We start from the raw sequence: 20,688 nt of genomic DNA, 5'->3' as shown, positions 1-20,688 counted from the left end.
GGTGCAATATAAATGCAGTTTGTATTTGACAAAGGAAGTCCAAAGGAGGAAAGCGTATGCAGTCTGATATCACAACTTGTTTTGGTTCAGCTCTTCACTCATTGGCCGGTGCGCGGTCTACAACTTCCGGGGTTCTAGTGTATTCAGATTCCTGACCTAGTCACTGAAGAGAAATGAAATTGAGCGGAGACACTAGGTGGCGCCAGCCTGGCTAGAAAATGGTAGCTGTTAACTTGAAAACCTCTACATGACATCACAAGGTCAAACAGAACATTTTGAGTTTTGGAGTTGTAAACCTGGATTACTCTAGCCAGGCTGGCGCCACCTAGTGCCTCCGCTCAATTTAATTTCTCTCCAGCAACTAGGTCAGGAATCGGAATACATTAGACGGTTCACAAAAACATCGGGAGTGCGAGTTCGGGCACCAGCCAATCAGCAAAGTGTTGTCAACAATTCCCGAGATCGAGGATTTAAAGCCGGAACAAAGAGAATGTTTGGTGAATTTTACCAAGGGGAAAGACGTTATTGTCCTTCTTCCTACGGGATTTGGGAAAAGCTTAATATCCCAGTTAGCCCTGTTAGTGGTGCATTACATACGTCACGACCAAATAGCAGCGATTGGTTAAATGATAAAAAGTACCCACCTACCGCTGAGCGAACGATATCTAAGGCTGCGAGGTCGGACGGTTTGTACAAAGTGAAACTAAGTAAAACCGGCTGATGAATCAGGCTAGGATTACTCAAACATGTGAATGAAACAAAACACAACTCCAGGTTTGTTTTTGAGGAGGTAACAACATTATAACATGACTTAAAGCTCACAAGAGTCAATTTTGTGTAATATATGACCTTTAAGAGACTATTTTTCTTCTCCATTTTAGGTTTTAATTGTATTTACTGTACATTTTAAACAGTTCTTTTATCTTATCATGTTTTTAAAGAACTGTATGTGGCCTGCACTTTTTAGAGATACTACAATCACAAATGACCTTGGGTTTCCATTGCCTTTTCCAGTTTCCAGTTTTTCATGGTCATGTCTGAGCTCTGATTAATGATTGGCTGCAGATGCTGGGGTTTATAGTGAGGATTCAGATCAGACATCAGTCATTTGAGGTTCAAAACAACTGGATTTCCGCATTGAAACTGGCAAACCAAATGAGAGGCTCATGTGATTCTGCTTTCTGATTGGATAATCGTCTCAAGAACCAAAATACCCACTAAATGAGACATCATGTCCAATGTTTTTGCAATCAAGAATAAATCAGCATTAGTCCTGATCACTAAATCTTATTTAACCTATTTTAGTGGTAGGGAAACCCCCGTAAGTCATATGTACTCCACACCCTGTCTAGGGATCTAACCCACAATGTTCCTGAGCCATGAAGACTAACCACCAAATCCTGATAAACAAAAATTAACATTAAAGATCCTGAATTACGCTAAATTAACTCATTAACTGAGCTTTAAGTCATATTATAATGCTGTTCCCTTCTCAAAAACTTACGTGGAGTTGTGTTTTGTTTCATTCGCACATGAGTAACCCTTTGTTATTAGTCTGTCTACTATTGATGTAACAATAACCAAAATATCGTGATATCGTGTCGTCAAAAGTCTCACAATATTATCATCGACCATCACAATATATCGAATCACAAGTTTCTTTGCTTAAATGCATGGTTTTATAGTAGTAATAGTTTATAAGCATTGGAAACTACATATCCCATGATTCATTTCAGCACAGACAACATGAAGATATATGTTTTTTACTTGAATTCTTGGGATTACGACTGAAATAATTCACACCAAAATCTTGTCAGGGTATTTTAAAAGCAAAAAAGTGTCCCATCTACAATTATATCAGCCTCTTCAAAATATTGCAATAAATATCGTACCGTGAGATGCATGTTGAGAGTTTTGGATATCGTTACATCCCTACTGTCTCTATCTCCAAAGCTCAAAATGCTCTATTGCACCTTGTGATGTCATGTGGTAACAGCAATTTCCAATTTCAATTTCCACTTTCAATTTCAATTTAACAGCCATATACACCATAAAGCCTATTCACTGCCCCTCCTCTGTACCATATAGCCATAGAGCTGTTTAATGCCATACTGTGGAACATTCCGGGCAGAGCAATGACATATCCATAGAAACACGAAGGTGACAGACCCCCAACTAAAAAGTTACATAGTGCACCTTTAAGAAAAATAAATAAATAAATGAGAAGCATCAATATGAGGAAAAATAAATCTTGCTGTTGGAACACGTAATGTGTTTTGGTGTAAAGCCTTTGAAACTGATCACCTTTTTGTTTTGATCTGACAAAAAAAGAAAAAAAAAACATCTCCAAAGCTCAAAATGCTCTATTCCACCTTGTGATGTCATGTGGTGATAGCAATTTCAATTTAACAACTGCTGTAACTTTTACCTTTTAATTCAGTAAAGATTGTCAGTTCCAGGTCTGAAATCATCCAAATGCTTCAAGTGAACATGTACACAGTTTAAAAACACAGGCGGAGCACTTCCTGTATCACCACATGACATCACAAGGTGGAATGGAGCGTTTTCAGTTTGAGAGAAGAACCCTAAATACGCACGTTTGTTTGTTTGTGTTTTAACCATGTGTGAATGAAACAAAACACAACCCGAGATATGAAGTGTTTTTGATGAGAAAACTGATCGAATTAGATTAAATAGATCAGAAACTTGCAAAACACGAGCCCTTTAAACACAATTTAAAATAAATAAATAAGTAATACGGCACTCAGCAGCTCCATTATTTCTCTCTAAACTCTTTTCTATCCTGTTTCTCATTGTTATGCAGCGTGTGAGCCGGTGGCAGACTGCTCGGTGTAGTTAAGTGTTTATACAGGGCTTTATATGAGAGAGGGGGTGACAAACTTAGCCTTAAATCACACACGCTGACAGGTGCCAAGTCCGGGCTGCTGCTCCCGTCGCCATGGCAACACTTTGAACAGCGGCGAACGCTCCTGCGCCGAGTCAAAGCTTTTTTAGTTTTCGTCCTCATGCAGCGGTGAGGAGAAACGGATTTGAAAGTTAAAGTTAAAATAGGCTCGAAAATATGTATCGGGCATTATGTTTGGGTAATGCTCAGATAAAGCTGCTGTTATTTGTATAGCCTATTCACTGTCCCCTCTGTACCATATAGCCTGTTTCACTGTACCATATAGCCTATTCACTGTACCATATAGCCTATTCACTGTACCATATAGCCTATTTAGCTGTCCCTCCTCTGTAACATACTATAGCCTATTCACTTTCCCTCCTCTGTACCATATAGCCTATGTACTGTACCATATAGCCCATTCACTGTCTCTTCGCTGTAACATACTATAGCCTATTCACTTTCCCTCTGTAACATATAGCCTATTCACTTTCCCTCTGTAACATATAGCCTATTCACTGCCCTCTTCTGTGCCATATATTCATTGCCCCTCCTCTGTACCATATAGCCTATTCACTGTCTCTTCTCTGTAACATACTATAGCCTATTCACTGTCTCTCTTCTGTATCATATAGCCTATTCACTGTCCCCTCTGTACCATATAGCCTATTCACTGTACCATATAGCCTATTCATTGCCCCGTCTTCTGTACCATATAGCCTATTCAGTGTCCCTTTTCTGTACCATTATAGCCTGTTCACTGTCTCTCTTCTGTACCATTTAACCTAATTCACTGTCCCTCCTCTCTTCTGTACCATATGGCCTATTCACTGTCCCTTCTTGGTACCATATAGCCTATTCACTGTTCCTCCTCTGTAACACATAGCCTATTCACTACACAAATAAATAAAGAAAGAAAGAAATGGGAAGCATCAATATGAGGAAAAAGAAATCTTGCTGTTGGAACACGTAATATGTTTTGGTGTATGGCCTTTGAAACTGATCCACTCATCACTCATCTTTTTGTTTTGATCTGACAAAAAACATATATTAAAGTACATTACATTACATCACATATTAGTGGCAAAGGAGAAATTCAATCTGTCATCTGGACAAAGTTTATTTGGACGAAAACGTTTCGCAGCTCATCCAAGTTTCTTCTTCAGTTCTGGTCAGACGCTGGTGTACACTTCCTTTATATCTGCCTGAAAAGAGGAGCTAACTACACTGAAACTACTCTGAAACTAACACACACACTTGTTTACAGTTTCTGTTTGTTGGCTTGGCCTATTGAACTTGCACTGAATGTGGGGTTTTATTAGCAGAATCATTCAGAGCCATAATGGAGCTTTCACACCTCTGGCCCTGACCTGGATATCCCCGTTGTTCTTTTTGTTTGTTTTGATTTAGGTTTGAGAATGGAGTTGTAAATAGGAGATAGATAGTGTCTGAGTCCCAGATTTCTGTTAAGAAAGAGAATCTATCTCTAAACAAAAATAGCCTCTTTAACTCCCCACTCAAACCAATTATTTTCTTTGGCTCAGATCTGTACCTCACTGTTCTCAAAGGAGAGGCCCGTGGCTTTTAGATGGAGATGAACAGCAGACTGAGGTCCTGTGTTGCTCTCTCGCCTGTGTTGGTACATCCTCAGTGTAGCGTTCACTGCAGTCTTCATTACACTGGAATGGAGTAGACCACATTGCTTTGTTTGTAGCTCTGTGTTTTGTCCTTTCGCTGGACCAGTTTCTGTCTTAAAGTGTTTGTAGGTTTGAATTATACTGGGATCTCATATTATATATTAGTAGAGTTTCTGTTTTGACTGATAGAGCATTTACCCCTAAACTAGACAAGTTGTTTGCACTACGTAAGAGGCCACACAGTCGGAATTAGGGCTGGATATCATTAAGAAGTTACCGATACGATACATATCTCGATACATAGGCCGCGATACAATACGCTTTCTGAACGATCGGTACAATATATTTCACATCGATTCGATACGGTTTAGAGCAAAAAAGGCTAATTGATGGCTCTGATACTAAAAGTCCACTAAGTTTGTGAAAAGTGAATGTGAAAACCATCCATTTTACTCAAAACAGTGAAAATGTCAACACATTTGTAGCTCTTACACAAACTAATTTAGTAAAAATATACCTAAAATAATCTTGACGATATATCGATACAGCAGCCCACGATATCGATACTGTATCAGCACATTAAACGATACGATATAGCGATATTTTGGTATTTTTGCACACTCCTAGTCGGAATGCTTGTTTTTTGATATCGTTACATCCCTATTTTACTGTACATTATATACACCGTCTCCCCCTCTGTTCCATGTTTGTCAAAATCGCCGCCCATCTCGCTCGTGTACTTCTCACATACTGTACAGTCTCTCGCTCTGTGTCCTTAAGCAGTCACCTTCTTGAGTTTATACCGAACAGTTCCCCACAGACGTCTCACTCTGCCGGAACAGGGGCAACGCAAATAGCAACAGACAACCTGCTAACCTCCGCACTTTCATTCGCGCTGGACCACTTCGCACTGTAGACACACACCAAAAATATCCCCGTGTATATAGAAAATATTATTCACTATTACTGGAAATACACAGGTTTGACATATTTTAGCGTGATTTTAATGAACTGTGAAATGATGTTGCGATCCGTGTTCGTTTGAGGTTTTGAAATGACAGTGTTTTTTTGGTCTAGTCATTCTGTGGTGGCACCGCAGTGAGCAACTACTTTGAGAAATAATATAGCTGTTTATTATAAGCAAAACAAGTCTACAACTCCGTGTATATGAGACAAAAATTCATTAGATTTGGAGTGTTGTGTGTAATGTTTATCCTGGACAATCCGTGTATCGTTGGTTCATTCGTTTTACAAAATGAAACCAAAAATAAGAAAATGAAAAAAAGCTATTTTCTTCATTATTTCTTTCAAAAAACCTAAAATGGAAAAAACAGATAATGATTCGTTTTTTTTCAATTTTCGATTTTGTTTTTAAATGAATAATGGAAAAAATTGATAACTTAAATTGTGATGCCAGACTTTTGCCCCACATACGGACTGAACCAGGACTAAAACAGGACTAAAACAGGACTAAAACAGGACTAAAACAGGACTAAACAGGACTAAAACAGGACTAAAACAGGATTAAAACAGGACTAAAACAGGACTAAAACAGGACTAAAACAGGACTAAACAGGACTAAAACAGGACTAAAACAGGACTAAAACAGGACTAAAACAGGATTAAAACAGGACTAAAACAGGACTAAAACAGGACTAAAACAGGATTAAACAGGACTAAAACAGGACTAAACAGGAAACAGGACTAAAACAGGACTAAACAGGTAAACAGGAAAAAAAACAGGAAAACAGGATTAACAGGACTAAACAGGACTAAAAACTAAAACAGGATTTAACAGGATTTAACAGGACTAAACCAGGACTAAAACAGGACTAAAACAGGATTTAACCAGGACTAAACCAGAACTAAACCAGGACTAAACCAGGACTAAACCAGGACTAAACCAGGACTGAACCAGGACTAAACCAAGACTAAACCAGGACTAAACCAGGACTAAAACAGGACTAAAACAGGACTAAAACAGGACTAAAACCAGGACTAAACCAGGACTAAAACAGGATTTAACCAGGACTAAACCAGAACTAAACCAGGACTAAACCAGGACTAAACCAGGACTAAACCAGGACTGAACCAGGACCAAACCAAGACTAAACCAGGACTAAACCAGGACTAAAATAGGACTAAAACAGGTCTAAACCAGGATTAAACCAAGATTGAGATAGTATTTTGACCCCCCCCCCCCCCAAATAGGATTTTGACTCCCCTTATTTTTTTCCTTTTGTAGTTACTTATCTGATCATTACTTCTCATTTAAGTAAGTAATTTACTTTTATTATATATTACTACATATTCACTTTCTTTTAAGGTATTTTAAGGAATGTTTTGAAAGAGAACGACTTGGTATTTTGTGTAAATGTAACGTATTGTTAAAATTGCATATACATCGCAATCTTGTCATTTTTTATATTGTATTTTACATTATTGTGTTTTTTAGTTTGCTATGTTCAGATTATCCTTAATCATGATGTCAATTTAGGCAATGTTGGTAAGGATAACAACCTTGAATTTAGTAATGATGTGTTATAATAAACATATTGGGGGGTCAGATTACTATAGTCATAGGTATTTCCTATTTAACTACTCAATTGATCAGCCCTGTCTATTTTAACAAGATTCCAAATCATTATACATCACTTTGATTACCTCACTAATTAATAACTAATTAATTTAATAACTAAGTAATTTTTAACATTCAAAAGTTATAATCAACATAAAAAGTGCATCTGAGTTCTTCAAAAAACACTTTTAAATATGTCAATATGTTTTAATTTGCAGATATAGTATTAATAGTCAAAGTTTTTCTATAGAATTCAAGTTCTTTATTAATAAAATATACATTTTCATAGGTAGGTCAATATTCTATAGAGGGGGTCAGCATACCATAATAGGATTCTGACTCCGGGGTCACCTCACCACGGGGTCAAAATCCTGTACCACACTGGTCTGGTCCCGGTCTGGTTGTTGTCCGTTTTTTCCATTATTCATTTAAACTTAGAGTTAAATAAATGCCAGGCTGTAGAACATTCCAGGACAGACTTCTGTAATACATCTATATGGAGTAAAGCAGGTGGCAGAAAAGTTACACAATGCACCTTTAATTCAGAAGAATAATACACAAGTTTCAAGTTTGTAAAATTTTCCAAAAACCCTCTATGCCCTATTCTGACTTTTAGACTTTTGTCACCTTGGTGTTCCCAGCAGTAAAACTTTAAATAACGTATGTGTTTTGTAAATGTCTCAGAGCAGAAGTTTGCATGACATTGGTCTTTTCAAAACAACAGCTGAGGGCACAGACGTCTGCATCTGCATTGAGAAGGGAATTAGTTTGTAAGAGGAATAAACAATGCTACTGTGGAAACTGTTAAACTGCACAGTGGAACAAACTGAAAAAAATAACTTCTGGGGGTAATAAAATGTATTAAATCAGCAGTGGTAATTTTACTGAAATAACATAATTCTGTGAGAACTTCAACTTATTTAACAGCAATGAAACAAAATGTACTTATTTTACTCATAGTTGAAGTATTGTGTTTCACAAACCCAGAAATACTAAGTCATACCAAAATCCTTCTAGATAAGTCCCTGCACTCGGCGGCCAGTTGGTAGAACATTTGTCCACTGATCCGAAGTTTGGCCATTTGAATTCTGCTCTTGACATAAAACGGAAAAAAAAAAAAAAAAAAACATGGGATGAGTGGTCACATCTACTGACTCACAGGTTGGAGCTGTGATTCCAGCTCCCACAGATGAATGCTGTCATTGTGTCCTTGGGCAAGACACTTAACTGACCTCGTCCCTAGTGTCTGTGTACTGTGGTGTGTGAATGTGTGTGTGATTTCTTGTTGTAAAGCGCTTTGAGCCTTGAAGGTGGAAAAGCACTGTATAAAAATGTGATGATTTATCATGACTATTTACTTAATTATTTCATCACAGCAATGCAATTAATTATGATAATGTTTTATATATTTTACTTAATTTGTTTACATAAATATGACTTCTAACTTAAAAAAAAACTGACTAAAAATTACTTGGTATTCATGACTATTAATCGTGGTGTTAAGTACATTTTACTTAATACTGACAAGTAAATTGTACCTGATATTACAGCAGTAAAATCTACTTAAAACGTGCTACTGCAAATTATTAAGATTTTTTCTAGTAAATCTTACAAGTTTTTTTTTTCAGTGCAAATTTGAGCACTGTTATATGAGAAAAGAGGCTGTATGGGCTTTAAAGATGCATTATGTCACTTTAACTAATAAGTGACGCCACCAAGCTGTTATAACTCCAGCTAAAGTATTTTATATTAGCAATATATGTGGCCATACCGGCTTGTAAAAGTCTGATCCTGTCAGATCTTAGAAGCTAAGCAAGACCGGGCCTGGTTAGTACTTGGATTGGAGACCAGTGGGAATTCCAGGTGCCACAGTGAGGCGCAAGTGGCAAAAACTGTTGCTGTGTCCTTAGGCAAGACACTTCACCCACATTGCCTAGTATGAAAGTGGTGTGTGCGTGTGTGGTCGGACCATCACCATGTATAGAGTGAATGAATAATGCAGAATAATGCTCTGTAAAGCGTCGTAACGCGCTGTATAAATAAAGACTGACTTACTTACTTACTTATAAAACAGTGGTTATTGAATAAATACATAAATAAACTTAATGTGATACTGTGGGACATTTCTCCATGGAGACAAGCAGGTGGTCAACCCCCTCCAGAAAAGTGACATAATGCAAGAATATGCAGGGTTACTGAAACTTGCACAAATGACAATACAGCGAAAAAGTTGGTGTGTCAGTGCATTTTAAAAGGAAAAACAAATTGACAATTTTGTTAGCCTTTCCAAAATATTACAAGAAAACACAATGTTAGATACATATTGCAATAATATCGTACCATGAGATTTGGATACCGAATAGACAAGTTTGCATTATATAGACCCATTAATATGAATCTTTTCCCTTTCCTTTCATTTCTTTTTTCCCCATTTCATTTCTTTTTCGCTTTCTATGGAGTAAGAAAGCTGTCAAAAATATTCGTGCGCATAAAATAGAAATCCGTGCATATTTGGCTGTAGTTGCGCATAAAATAAATATTTGTAAACTCTCAAATGAGTCCAGTCGTACATAAAATATATTGTGTGTATTTTATCCATCAGAATAAATTGAAAAATTACGACGTCATGAATTACAATCACGAAATGAAAATTTACATGATTACGCTTTCATCAGTACGAATACGAATTCACAGACGGAACTTTACTGTCAAAAATACGTCATCACTTCACAGACATTATCCATCGAGCAGAAGAAACATCGATCAAGATCAAGACTGCGCAGCTCAAGTTTGTAGCAGAGGGTAAAAACAGAGTAAAAACAGAGTAATAGCACAAGAAGCTACAACAGCGACCAACAAGTGGGTTAATTAAAATCTATTGTAAAAATGTCTTGAATTCGGGAACCGAACGCTGCTGTATAATATTGTGTAGAAACACCTCCTTTGAACGGGAAATTGCACCTATATGTTAGAAAACATAGTGGAGCCAGTTGGCGAACATCCGACGTAACGTTATCCCAGGACTAATTAACAAATATCAGGTTCTCTGTAAGTTTAGATTAAAACATTCACGACTACAGCCACAGCGAGCATCAGTCAGTCTGAACCTTCATCTCAGTTGCATTTCAGACAATGACTTATACATGAGTTATAATGGGTTATAATTAGCAAATCCATCCACGTCACGGCGAAGTTAAACTTACCGATAAATACTGTATATATACCAAGGTGTTGCCTGTAAACACGAACATTAATTGATGCTGGAAGCTGCATTAAACTGTAATGTGTAACATTTCATTAGCTGTGACGTCTGTAACCAGGACAGTTTGGTGTTTGGTGTAAACTGGGACATTTCAGCGTCCCGAGGAACTTTTGGTGGCATTTCATGCGAGAAATGCAGCTGAAGGTTCAGACTGACTGATGCTCGCTGTGGCTGTAGTCGTGAATGTTTTAATCTAAACATACAGAGAACCTGATATTTGTTAATTAGTCCTGGGATAACGTTACGTTGGATGTTGCCAACTGGCTCCACTATGTTTTCTAACATATAGGTGCAATTTCCCGTTCAAAGGAGGTGTTTCTACACAATATTATACAGCAGCGTTCGGTTCCCGAATTCAAGACATTTTTACAATAGATTTTAATTAACCCACTTGTTGGTCGCTGTTGTAGCTTCTTGTGCTATTACTCTGTTTTTACCCTCTGCTACAAACTTGAGCTGCACAGTCTTGATCTTGATCGATGTTTCTTCTGCTCGATGGATAATGTCTGTGAAGTGATGACGTATTTTTGACAGTAAAGTTCCGTCTGCGAATTCGTATTCGTACCGATGAAAGCGTAATCGTAAATTTTCATTTCGTGATTGTAATTCATGACGTCGTAATTTTTCAATTCGTATTCTGATGGATAAAATACACACAATATATTTTATGTACGACTGGACTCATTTGAGAGTTTACAAATATTTATTTTATGCGCAACTACAGCCAAATATGCACGGATTTCCCAAATACGCACGGATTTCTATTTTACGCGCTCGAATATTTTTGACAGCTTTCTTACTCCATAGCTTTCTCTTGTAGCAGCTCTCTTCAGTATTATCATTTATCATCTATATTTACTTCAGCAACACATCGAACTCCAAAATTTGTTATCGTGAGATTTGGACGTCGAATAAAGACGTGCTCACAAACATTATATAAACCCATTAAAACCATTATACCCTTTTCATTCTTGAAGCAGCTCTTGTAGCGGCCCTCTTAGTGCCCCCTCCCACTCTTCAAATTCCCCAGCTGATTTATCTGAACAGACACAGCAGCTCTTTGTGCCCGACTGAAGCCGCATTAACCACCACTGACAACTCTGCGCTTTCAAAACACGCAGAATGTGTCTAATTCTGTGTCCGGGCCGAGACAGCTAATTTTCTGCCTTATCTTCTCATTGTACGAGCTTGTCCGTTCTGATGGTGCCGTTAGGAGGGGTAATTAGTGACTCTGGAGTAGACTGCAGTATCATTAAGTCACTTGGGGTTCTGTAGGCGCCAGAAGAGGAAATACAAGTGGTAGGGGAGCTAAGGACATATGTTATCAAGCAAAACAACACTGTCAAGGCGACTTACAGTGTTGGTGTTTTGTTTTGGAGGAGTGAAGCTTGTTTTTTTTTGCAAAGACGTGTGTTTAGACGTTACTGAACGGCAGCTCTGGGAGTATCTAGGGTTGTCTAATTAATAAACTTTAAAGCAAGATTCAGTTCTAAATGTCAGTGATTAGAATCTGTGTGTCATTCGTTCATTCGTTTTTCAAAATAAAACCAAAAATAGGACAACGAAAAAACAACAATTTGCTTCATTATTTGTCTCCAAAACCAAAATGAAAAAATGGATAATGATTTGTTTTTTTCAGATTTTGATTTTTAGTTTAAGACGGATAATGGCTGTTTCCTGTTTCTGTGACTTAAACTGCAGTGCCGGACTGAACCAAGACTGAACCAGGACTAAACCAACTTCTTAGGTTCTTTTTAAAGACAATGCAGTAAAGTGTGTTTACCTTGTTGACATGTTTCGGCTGCTAGCTGCAAGCCGTCTTCAGAACTGTCACCGGTGTTGGTGGCGACGTGTCGTATATCAGCTGTTGTTACTTCCTGTAGGCGTGGTCCCAGCAATATCCCAGCTGGGCCATAAACAAAGGTAGACAACAAGTTATCAATAAAACCAACAAACCCCGGAAAAAAACACAACAATCCAACACAGGGCAGCAGGACAAAAACATAGTCACACTACCGAACATCAGAGGAATAACCGAACCCATCCAGAGCCATGAAAAAACACAACATAAGCACTGTAGTAAAACCATACACAAAACTCCGTCAACAACTCGTACATCCCTGTAGTGGACCAAACAGAAAGGCAAAGACAAGGTATAAAAATAAGTTTAAATTTAATAAAGCAAAAAAATATATAATTTAACAAAGGCTCAAATTAGGCAAATTATTAACAAAAAAGCTGGGCCCAACTGGGGTAACTCAAAATCAAACTGAACAGAACAAAACTAACCCAACCAGACAAAGGAACAGGTGTGTTTAAATACCTGAGGACCAACTAAAGCTAAACACAAGAGGGAGGAATTACACTAATTAACTAACTAAACCAATAACTTAATCAATGTAAACAAAAAAGCAAATAATTATAATACAGAAAATAATAAGTGATAATAACGTGACCTTAACACAAACTAAACAAATTAACTTAGTAAAACAAACTAAATAGTGCTCCCCCCCTTTGCGGAGTCCTGATGGTCTCTCCCAGGGTCCTCCGTCCGGTGCTCAAAAAAACAAAAAGAACAAGTGTAAGTAAATTAGACTTATATTAACTAAAATGCGTGCACTCAAATTAGAACATAAGTCTAAATAACGGAATTAAATTATGTGTAGTGTAATTAACTTAATGTAAATAATAATGAAAATTAAATAATACTGACACTATGGAGTGGTGGCAGAGGGATCCACCACACACCCCAAGGACAAAATCCCACAAGAACAAAAATGCAATGCCATATACGAAATTCAATGCAAATCATGCAATAAATCATACATAGGGGAAACAGGCCGGGCATTTTATATCCGAAAAAAGGAACACCAAAAGGAATGCGAAAAGGAAACGTCAGGGAGACTCACCAGAACACAAAAAGATAAAGCAGAACAGGAAAACCTAAAATCCGCCATATCAGACCAATGTAAAAGGAACAACCACATTATGGATTGGGACGGGGCTCGGGTCATCGGATTGGAAAACAACAAGTTCAAACGCTGGATCAAGGAGGCCATTGAAATCAGGAAACGAGGCACGGACAGCATTAACCGTGATGACGGCGCGTTCCTCCTTTCACACACCTGGGACACCCTCCTCCAGAGAACACCGGGCGACGGGAGGCGTGGTCAGTCTGAGCGACCTGCCAGGTCCATCAGGTCTGACCACGCCTACAGGAAGTAACAACAGCTGATATACGACACGTCACCACCAACACCGGTGACAGTTCTGAAGATGCAGCAGCAGCAGCCGAAACATTTCAACAAGGTAAATACACTTTACTGCATTGTCTTTAAAAAGAACCTAAGAAGTTAAAGTATATAAGAAGAGAAAATGAACATCTTTGGCTCAGGACTAAATCATTTTCAGTCCTGGTCTCAGTCCCAGTCTGGTCCCGGTCTGGTCATGGTCTCAGTCCTGGTCTCAGTCCCGGTCTCAGTCCTGGTCTCGTCCTTGTCTCAGTTCTGGTGTCGGTTCCGGTCTGGTCCCGGACCTGGTTTAGGTCCAGGTATGCGGTGCAAAAGTCTGACATCGCAGTTTAAGTCACTGAAACGGGAAACATCTGTTATCCGTTTTTTTCCATTATTCATTTAAACACAAAATCGAAAACTGAAAAATCTTACCATTATCTGTTGAAAAAAATAATCGTTATCCATTTTTTCATTTTGGTTTTGGAGACAAATAATGAAGAAAATAGTTGTTTTTTATGTTTTCTTATTTTTGGTTTTATATTGAAAAATGAATGAATGATACACAGATTGATCAGCTTGGGTCTTTTTAATTGAGAGGTTCACAGCCAGTTTTGTCAGTAAAAGTTTGTGTTTTGGAGCAGAGTTCAGACTTTGGTGGACTATTTTTGTGTTATTTTGTGAAACTGATACTGAAAAGCATATTGGTATTTATTTTTATATTAAACCGAATAAGATTAAAGGCGCATTTTTTTACTTTTCCGGTAGGTACAGCTGTTTAATGTCATACTGTGGAACATTTTACTTTTTTTTTTCTTTTTCTTTTTTTTTTTACATTTCTCATTCTAAACTCCTCAGTGCCTTTTTTGCTTTATATTTTATATGTTTTTAATCTGTAGTATTGGCAGTTTTTCCATTTTCAGATGGAGTTCCATATAGATTACATTATACTTTGTCATGAAATATCCAAAAAGTAAAGTCACAAATGTTGAACCTGATATTTTCTATTACCTTATTTTTTGGACTATAAGTCACACTTTTTTTCACGGTTTGTGTGGTCCTGTGACTTATACTCCGGTGCAACTTTATTTAGTACTATTATTACCCCTGTACCACTGTCACTTTGCACTCTACTGCGCATGCCTCCTGTAGAAAAAGCCGCTATCTCGCTGCAAATAGTGAAATATTCAGCCAAAAACGGTAATCGAGCAGCAGAACGAAAGTTTGGAGTGAGTGAGAAACTTGTGATTGACTGGCAGAAAGCGGGAATGGAGAACACAGCTTCATGTCAACCGAGAGGGTGCTCCATGCAACTTTCCTGGAAGTCATTGAATGGATCGACAAAGCCTGAACTTCAGTGACACTGAAACCATCCTGTCAGGATTCAGAAAGGCCAGAATAATTCTAACTGGAACTGAAGTTGAGTCTGACGACAGCTACACAGAAGAGGAAGCGGCGCTCTGTTTACCTCCGGAGGTCGTGGAGTTGCTCAGAAGTGACACAGAGGATGAAGAATTGAATGGATTTAGTGATTTGGAGTGAGATGGAGAGTTTGGTAAACTTGTTCTGTTCTGTTGTTTATGTTATAGTTTAATCTGAAGTGTTCATATGTGACGTTAACAGTCTGTCGTTTTCTGTTCTATCGTTATTATATCTGTTGTCTTTTGCTATCTATATAACTTCCCTTTCAAGATGAAATGTCGGTTCTTGGTCTCTGATTTTATAAAATTAATTAGTCATAGTCCAGTGCGACTTATATATGTTGTTTTCTTCTTCATTATGCATTTTTTGGTTGGTGCGTCTTATACTCCGGAGTGACTTATAGCCCAAAAAATACGGTATATATTTACTCAAAAACTCACTGTAACACATAAAAAATCTGAATTTTAGCTGCCTACATCTGTATTAAATAATCTTGGCCTATAGAATGTTGTGATCCCATTTGAAACCCAGCAATATTCTTACATATTTGATCTCCTTTTTGTTCAAAACCTCTCGTACAAAACAGATGCTTTACTTAGACCCATAGTGCACGTCCCTGTAGTGGTCTGCGTGTTGTTGTCTTGGTGAAATATAGCGTGTTTTGGTCCATATAGAGCAGTTGAAGCAGGTATGTGGTGCAGCGCTGGAGGTGTGGGGCTGTAATCAGCAGAGGCACTGAGGTGAGTCATAACATACCACAGCTCTCCGTCTGCACAGAACAAGGCTCAGACTGTCAGGGAGCATATAGAAGAACGAATGTCATACACAATGTTAGTGCTGCTTTTATTGTGAGGAGAAACAATGCAATTTAATGCTTTTTCAATATTATTTACAGCAACTAAACAGCAGCGAAATCCTTTATTGTTTCCCTATTGTTAAATAAAAGGCGTAAAGTTAACGTTACATTACATTTTTATACATCTTTTAGACTATATATTACATTTAAAGGACTTATTTTTGCTTCTAAAATCATCACAAGTTTTATTTTTGTTGTAGTCTTGGTTTTAGTCTTTAGTTTTTAACCTGAATAATGTCGATTTACCAAATAATCTTGACTTCCCCAGACATCAGCTGTCCCTTGGTTATGGCTTTTGTTGTGGATCTCTTCAGTGTCTTAGTTGAACTGTATCTAATATTGTTTCAGAAGACAGATTAGGTCATGCTATAGTGGCAGAGTGGTTAGCTCTATTGATTCTAAGAAAAGGAATTCAGGGTTTGATGACAGCTGGAATAACAACATTTACAGAAAAGTTCACATGGCAAATCATGTCTTTGAATTTGTGTTTTCAAATATTTTACTTTATATATATATATCAATCAGCGAAGAGCCATATATTCTGTGTTGTCAACGATTCCCGAGATCAAGGATTTAAAGCTGGAACAAAGAGAATGTTTGGTGAATTTAATCAAGGGGAAAGACGTTATTGCCCTTCTTCCTATGGGATTTGGAAAAAGCTTAATATACTAGTTAGCCCTGTTAGAGGTGCATTACGTATGTCACGACCAAACAGCAGCGATTGGTTAAATGAAAAAAAGTACCTGCCTACTGTCAAGCGAATGAATCCTAATGCTGCGAGGTCAGATGGTGAAACCAGCTGATGAATCAGGCTAGTAAAATTCATGGCAGGAGGAGAAATTCAATTTGTCAACTGGACAAAAGTTTATTTGGTCGTTTATTTGGTCGAAACAAACTTTTGTCCAGTTGACAAATGGAAATTCTCCTTTTGCCTATAACTACAAAACTATAAACCTGGACGAGGGGGCTTTTTTACTCTCGCACACCTGGGCTACTGTTCTGAGGAAGTCGGACTGCAGATGGTGCTATTGTCCTGCCTCCACTGGTAGGAAGACGGTGCCAAAACCTGTATAAATCAGATGAGCGACATGTCACAGCAACATCACATAACCACTCCGAGGAAGACCACTAGAGAGCAGTCGAAAACAAACTCTTGGTCTGAAAAAAGAACCTAATAACATAAATTATTGGAAGACCAAATGAACCTCATTGCACTAACCAAAGACAATTTGAGTTATTTCAGATTTTAGTACAACAGTATTTTTTATAACTTTATTGACTATAAAGTTAAAACTGTTTCCCCCACGTTGAGGAGCTTTGTGTGTGTGTTTTTGTGTTTTGCAGATGTGCTAACTCTGTGGTCTTGAATAATTACTATTGTCTAAGTCTGTCCCATTGCATCAGCTCAGGCTTCACTTCCTCCTCCGCACATATGTTTTTCCATAGAGGACACCGCTGACACCCCCGTTATGACACACAGCCTGTTCTATGCACGGCTAACTGCGGAAACGCACAGACCCCTTTATAACTACTGTCCCGGGACCGTACCCTTCACCAAGGCCACTCCACGCCGTCCCGCTGAAGCACGTCCAAACGCTGTCCCCCGTACACTAACATTATGAATTTTCACACTGCCTGACTGTTGAGGGTGACTGGTTTGCAGAGTGCTAAACAGCGAAAACAAAAAAGGTACGATGCATGACTTGACAAAACTTAAATGTGATGATTCAAGCTGAAAGCGCCTGGACCTGTTTTTATTTGAGCAAATTTGGTCTTGTTTAAGTATAGATATATTGTAAAGGCAGCGCTTGAGGTCAAAATAAGTCTGCCTGCGTCCAATTATAAAGTGTTTTACTGTCCAGCAATCAGGAAATGCACATTAGCATGCTGGTTTTATCCGTGTATCATTCGTTCATTCATTTTTCAAAATAAAACCAAAAATAGAAAACGAAAAAACTACTATTTTAGTCATTATTTGTCTCCAAAAACCAAACTGATGCCGGACTTTTGCGCTGCATATAGACTGAACCAGGACTGATCCCAGGACTAAAACCAGACTAAAACCAGACTAAAACAGGACAAAAACAAGACTAAACCAGAACTGAACCAGAGTGTCGGTATGCACCCTTGGTGGCTGCAGGTGAAAGGACCGGTGTCCTGTCAGAGCTCCGCACCCTACGGGGCTAAGCGCAGCAGTCACCCAATCGCACTTTGCGGACACCCTGCTCCACGGCTCAGGGTCCCATCTATCTCTCTCTCAAATTCAAAATTAGTTCTGGTTTAGACCTGGTTTAGTCCTGCTTCAGTTCTTGTTTAGTTCTGGCTCAGACCTGTTTTAGTCCTGGTTCAGTCCGGCATTGCTATTTAAGTCACGGAAATGGGAAATGGCCATTTTTTTCCATTATTCATTTAAACACAAAATCGAAAACTGAAAAAACAAATCTGTTTTTTCTTTTCTTTTCTTTCTTTCTTTCTTTATTTTGAAAAATGAATGAACAAATGGCACACAAATGTAGTTGTTTAGTTTTTAGTCTCTGCTGTAAAAAGCACTAAGAAACAACTTTTTGCTGAATTATTAGTATATTTTGAATGCATAATTTGAGTGAAGAATAACTTTGGACCACTGCAAACCATTTCAAATGAACTAATTCTGTGTATCTTACAGTTTTAAGACAATAAAAATCACATTCAGAGCTTTTAATGACCCAGGTTTGACCCATAACTTCTCTGGTATGGGTCAAAATCAGCTCTGTTTTTTCTTCTTGAAGATGTTATTGCTTTGTCTGGAATGTTCCACAGTATGTCATTAAACAAATATGTCTTACCTTTTATCTATTATAGCACACCTCTCCACAGATATGACTTCTAACCTGTTTTGGTGGTTGTACTTCTTTGTATAGAGATAAAGAATTTGCCATAGTGTCGAGCGTTTCAGGCGCCGCAGTAACATCTCTACAGAAACACGCAGGTGGCAGATCCTCCCCCATAAAAGTTACAAATAGTAGCTTTAAAAGAAAACTAGCTGTAATAAAGTAAAATGAGAAGGTTTCTGGTCCATCAGGCTGATACTGCGTGCTGTGATAAGAGGATATCTACAGGGAGAATGCAGAGGAATTATTTAGACGGAGCTCAAAGTGGCCCATAGGGGGAGATATCCTTAAAGGTCAGGTCAGTGGCATCAGCACAGGCAAGATAGGAGAAGAAAGCAGGCAGCAGAGATAAGATAAGAGCAGAAAGAATCCATTCACTGTGTATAAAAACTAAAATTTAACTAGTTTTAGATTTTGGTTTGACATTGTCTGAGGCTATGTTTATATGATGACGGTCCGAACAGAAGACGCAAAAGTGGCGGCGCGTTTTCACTTTTTATTTCGCGTTTAGACGAGTGTTTTCAGGAGGAATTCTGTGTGCATACGGTGACGCAAAAGTGTGTGGAATTCGATTGTGTTTGCATGCCAGACGGCTCGGTGGTGACGCTCAGTGGTGATGTATGTAATGTACGTGACGTGAGCAGATCTGACCAGAGTTTTGCATCTTGGGCAGTGTAGACGGTAATGCTACGTCAACTTTTCCAACTTTTGCATTTTTAAGGCCCAAAACTCCGTCACCGTCTAAACGAAAGGCACTTCCGATAAAATATTTTGTTGTTTTGGTAACACTTTATAATAACTACACCTTATTTAGTCTTAATAAAGCATGAACAAAGGCTTAATTAATAATGAACAAAGACTTAATTAATAATGATTCACGCTTAGTAACTACATAATTACTACCTTAATTAGCACTTGCACTTAATTTGCTTGTGCTGTAAATAGTTACTCATAATTATTTTCATACTTAATTACTCATGAACTAACCATTTCAGCATTTATTAATCATTAGTAAGCTATGAGAGAATGATTTACTAATAATGCAATGCAATGATAATTCAGGCAGCTGTTATCTGTTAGTTAAGACTTTTTGAGAGCTTTTCTAAAGTGAAGACTAATTATCCTTTATTAAACATTTACTAAGCATGAATCATTATTAATTAAGTCTTTGTTCATTATTAATTAAGTCTTTATTCATGCTTTATTAAGGCTAAATAAGGTGTAGTTATTATAAAGTGTTACCGTTGTTTTTACCCGCAGGTGTTCTCATGTAAACAGGCCCTTATTTATAAACTTCACAGCAAGAAGGTTCCAGATTAGAGTTTGCATGTTCTCTCTGTGTCTGTATGAGTTTCCTTTGCGCACTCCTGTTTCTCCCATCAACCCCAAAACATTCACCATAGGTCAAATCCTCTATGGGTCCCCGGGGCACCCTCTGTTCTTGTCGAAGTGTCCTATATATCTATACTGGGGCAAGACCAATGGTGGAACTTAGCAAAGTAAAAGTACCATATTTTCCAGACTATTAGACGAGCTCTTAAGCCCTATCAAAAAACGGCCGCGCTCCCCCGCAAGCCAGAGCGCCCTATACACGAATCCACTCGGGTGTCCCAGCACGACTTCAGTAAACTACAAAGCCGCACCACCCGCAGCGCACGCAAACACACACGGAGCAGACAGCGACCGCACAGCGAAAAAAACACCACAGACACACTCATCACTCCACGCCGACGAGGAACGGAACGGAGGAACGAACCGAAAAAGCGAGTGCAATGTGCCACTTCTTGACACAACTGAACAACTGAGTCACTGCGAACACGCCGACAATCCAGCGATCCCAGACAGCACCCTCCCTACACGCCACAACTGAACAAAGCCAGTGTCACCGGGAACGCCACAAACAAAGTCCCACTGACCCATACAACTGT

General features: G+C 38.3%; 1 protein-coding gene and 1 pseudogene across 3 annotated transcripts in view; both read left to right on the top strand.

The window, feature by feature from the left end:
* Positions 1-20,688, top strand: part of ptprea (protein tyrosine phosphatase receptor type Ea) — a 221,838-nt gene that overhangs the window by 132,338 nt on the left and 68,812 nt on the right. The gene's annotated exons all lie outside the window — the stretch shown is intronic.
* Positions 8,878-8,995, top strand: LOC129407965 (5S ribosomal RNA; annotated as a pseudogene).

This window comes from Boleophthalmus pectinirostris, unplaced genomic scaffold (genome assembly GCF_026225935.1).
Source record: "Boleophthalmus pectinirostris isolate CB_2022bp ecotype Guang Dong unplaced genomic scaffold, ASM2622593v1 HiC_scaffold_14, whole genome shotgun sequence".
NCBI lineage: Eukaryota > Metazoa > Chordata > Actinopteri > Gobiiformes > Gobiidae > Boleophthalmus > Boleophthalmus pectinirostris.
This window is presented reverse-complemented; position numbering and strand designations above follow the sequence as displayed.